Raw genomic sequence first — 4,444 nt, 5'->3', positions numbered from 1 at the left:
ATATATATATAAAATAAAGCTGTTATCAAAATTTACTTATTTTTGGTGAAACATACTTCTAGGTAGTATAGCCCTGGTGTGTCCACTTGCCATACAGAGGCAACTTGTGGTTGCTGTGAAGCTGAACACTGTGACACTGACGTGTCAAGTGTGATAATGTTTTGGTGTTTGGTGTGTGGTGGCGCTCCCCAGCTAAAACAAGCTTGGTAGCAGGAGTGACATCCACTTCCGTAAAAGAGCTTGCCTCGAGAAACCCTACAAACATGGAGAAAGGATGAAAGTCACGCAACTGTCGTGGACTTCCATTCATAGGGTTGCTATGAGTCGCCTACGACTCAATGGCACTTAACAACAACAACATCATAAATTATATATAATAATGAGTTTTGTTGGATGGGCAATCTCCTTCCACATGAGTACTGTCTCTGTAAACCTGTTGGAGGGTCAATTAGGGACAGTTTTGACTCGAGGGTAAACAACAAAAACAGCATGATAAGTCTATGGTGGTATTATTATCATCACAGTTGTTGTTGTTGTTGTTATGTGCCATGAAGTCACTTGCTACTCATAGCGACTCTATGAACAACACCTCTGAACCCTGCTCTATCCTGAGCCAACCTCATTGTCTCTGACACACCTAACCCCATTACACCAGTCACTGAGTCAATCCATCTCATCCAAGGTCTTCCTCTCGTGCACTGTCCCTCCACCCTTCCAAGCATCATGTCCCTCTCCAAGGACTAGTCCCTCCTTGAATCATACCCAAAGTATGTCAGACAGAGCTTCAGAATCATTGCCTCCAAGGAGCAACCTGGTTTCACCTTCTCCTGGGTGAAGCTGTTTGTTCTCCTAGCAGTCCATGATACTCTTCTCGAACACCACAATTCAAAGGCATCAATTTTCCTTCTATAATCCCTAGTCATTGTCCAGCTTTCTGATGCATAGCAAATAACTGGGAAGCCCATGGCCTGGATCAGGTGCACCTTAGTCTCCAGACTGACATCATTGCTCTTCAGTACACTGTGAGATAGCCTAGTGGCAAGAAGCTGTGCTGCAATCTCGAAGACACACAGTTTGAGGCCACCAATGGCTCAAAGGAGCAGGTTTCACCATGGAAATGAAATTCCATGAGTGAGTATGCAGTTTGTATGTCATGAAAACTTGATTTATTACTTTTATTATTGAGCATTATTGAGGAAAGCTTATTTGCATGCTGCAAATTTTCTGCTGCCTAAGAGTGTAATCAGATGAAGAGATCATTTACATAAATAGGTGTTAAACTCCTTAGGAGAAAAGGAAACTGGTTAAATGAAATCTGTCAACAAATACTCATTACTTTCTATGTGTGAGGCTATGTTCTGGCTATATTATTTAAGAAAGTAACCCTTAAGAAGCACATTTTTTATCTATAAACCACTTAGTTATATGTTGTCATTGTTATGTGCTGTCCAGTCTAAACTGACAGGTGTATCAGAGATGGAAACTTGGCTCAGGATAAGGAAAGGTTCAGAGCCACGGTTCATAGGGTCACTGTAACTTGTAGTCAACTGAACAGTACATGACAGTGGAATCTTAGAGGCTATGAATCACACAGACGGATATTTCCTCTCTTTCTCCTATATGACATTATATATGTATCTGTGTGTGTGTGTTGTTGTTGATTGCCTTTGAGTCGAGCATAACTCATAGCGATACTATGAATAAAAGGCCTGAAGCCCCCCTACAACCATTGACTCTTGTCAAAGTTCATAGAGTTTCTAGAGGCAAGTTGTTTAGGAGGAGGGTGCTAGTCCTATATATAAAGGAAATATATCTAATGTTGGATACCATTGTTCAAAACTTAATTCATTGTCAAGTCAGAACTGACTCATACCAGACTCTCCATTGGGTTTCTCAGGCTATAATTTGCACTTCAAGAATTTGCTCATCTTTCTCCCATAGAGCTGTTCAATTTGAACCACCAGCAATGCAAGGAACTTTGGGTTAGAAGCACAATTCTCCATGGACTCAGTGACTGGGGTAATGGGGTTAGGTATGTCAGAGACAATGAGATTGGCTCAAGATACAGCAGGGTTTAGAGCTGTTGTACATAGTGTTGCTATGAGTCTCAAGTGACTTGACGACACATAACAACAACAACATGTTACCAGAGTTCCCTGGGTGTCCTGGTGCCCCTGTGTATAACAGAGCAAAACACTACTCAGTCATGGACTCACAGTCATTGCTTTATTTGAGACCATTGTTGTAGCCATTGTTAATCCACCTCAAGGAAAGTCATCTTCTTTTTTGCTGATATTCTACCAAGCATTATGGCATTCGCCAAGGATTGATCCCTCATGATAGAATGCCTTAAGTATGTGAGGCAAAATCTCTCCATCCTTACGTCTAGGGTATATTCTGAATTTACTGTTTGCAAGACAGATTTGTTTATTCTTTTAGCAGCCTGTAGTGTATTCCATATTCTTTGCCAACAGCATGATTCAAATGCATATATCCATGCTTTTTACAGTGGCTCTTGGTTGCCACTAGATGGAACATTTCTCAATGTTTCTTTGACAATCACTTAATTCATTCAAACTAGATTTAACGGTATGAACAAAAAACTGAAATTGGTTTTTAATATCTGGATTTGCATCTGGATTTACTGCATAATTGCCAAATGTGAATAATTTTGTGTTATCACTGTCAGTCATTGCAAGCACCCCAGCCAAAAGTCAGTCTAGATGACCTAGTACCTGTTTGGAAACCCAAGATGAGTGATGGCTCTTACCGTTCACCTTGCTCTGCAATTCCAGAATCTCTGCTGTACTCATTTGATAGATTGCATTATTTTTCTCCAGTTCCTTCTCCCCTACGTGTCCTAGGCATATCTTCATTGGAGGTAATACATACTTCTTGTGATAAAAAGAAAATTTTTGCAGTATTAAATTTGTATGAGAACTCATAAGCTTTGTTTTTCACTTCATGAGCTGTCACATCTGTAACTGAGTTCTGAAATATGGTACAAAGCAAAAGATTTTTGTAATGAAGAAGTAATATTGGGAGATTTTCAGATTGAGTAGTCATCTTTCCTTATCTGGGATCAGGGGGAAAATTTGCACTGGGTTAAACTGGGTCAACTCAAATCTCAATCTCACTGCCATTCAGTGAATACCAACTCATAGTAATCCTCCACCAGGTTTCCAAGGAGATAAATTCAAATGGGAGGAGACTGTTCCTCTTTATTCCGTGGAGATTTGAAACACTGGATACTTTGGGTTACTAGTGCAATTTGCTATAGACAACTTCAACAGTGCTCCCCCTGGTTAAACAGAATCTTTCAAACTCACTGCCTTTAAGTCGGAACCAGCTGATCCGCTAGCAGGATTTGCTGTTGTTGTTGCTGTTAAGCGCTGTCGAGTCATTAGGCAACTCATAGCAACCCTATTAATGAAAGTCCTTGACACTTGCATGACTTTCATCCTTTCTCCAGGTTCATAGGGTTCCCAGAGGCAAGCTATTTATGGAAGTGGATGCCACTCCTGCTTCTAAGCTTATTTTAACTGGAGAGCACCACCAAACACTGTCCACCATGGGTAACCATAATTGCATTTGACACATCAGTGTCACAGTGTTCAGCTTCACAGTGACCACAAGTTACCTCTGTACAGCAAATGGACACACCGGAGCTATATGACCTAGAAGACTGTTTGTACAAAAACAATGAAAAATAGACCTTAGGGCCACGGATTAGAGTCACCCACCTTTGGCTTGGTAGCATCACTTTCAGTCCACCAGGCCAACTGGTCTCTCTCTGTGTTAAGTGCTATCAAGTCATAGTCAATTGATAGCGACACTATGAACTAAAGTCCTCAACACTTGCGTGTTTGACTTTCATCCTTTCTTCAGGTTCATAGGGTTTCCAGAGGTAAGCTATTTACGGAAGTGTATGCCACTCCCTAGCAGGATTTAGAAGTTGTAAATCTCACAGGAGGAGATTACTGATCTTTCTTCTGCACGCCTGCTGGTAGATTTGAACCACAAGACAGGTACCACATTTGGCTTAGCAGTGCGACTCCTTATGAACTACATCACCAGACCTCAAGTTCAAATTAGCTAGCTTAGGTTTCCATTTCTAGGAGAGTCAATTGATTGGCTTGAATTTCAGTACTTGGGAATGCTGTTATTGGGGTGTACTGTCAAGTTGGAACGAACTCCTAGCTGACCCTCTGGAGGACTTACAGAGGCAATAAATCACACAGGAGGAGATTGTCCACCCTTCTTCTGCAGAGCTGCTGGTAGATTTGAACCATGTGCCTTTGAGATTGCAGGACAGCTTCCTACCATTAGGCCACCAGAGTTCCTTAGGAAGGTTGTTGTTGTTGTTGTTATGTGCCGTCGAGTCGCTTGCGACTCATAGCAACCCTATGTACAACAGCCCTAAACTCTGCTCTGTCCTGTGCCA

This window comes from Elephantulus edwardii, unplaced genomic scaffold (genome assembly GCF_000299155.1).
Source record: "Elephantulus edwardii isolate Elephantulus edwardi_28Jun2011 unplaced genomic scaffold, EleEdw1.0 scaffold00445, whole genome shotgun sequence".
Taxonomy (NCBI): Eukaryota; Metazoa; Chordata; class Mammalia; order Macroscelidea; family Macroscelididae; genus Elephantulus; species Elephantulus edwardii.
The sequence above is the reverse complement of the archived record's forward strand: the minus strand, read 5'-3'. Positions refer to the sequence as shown.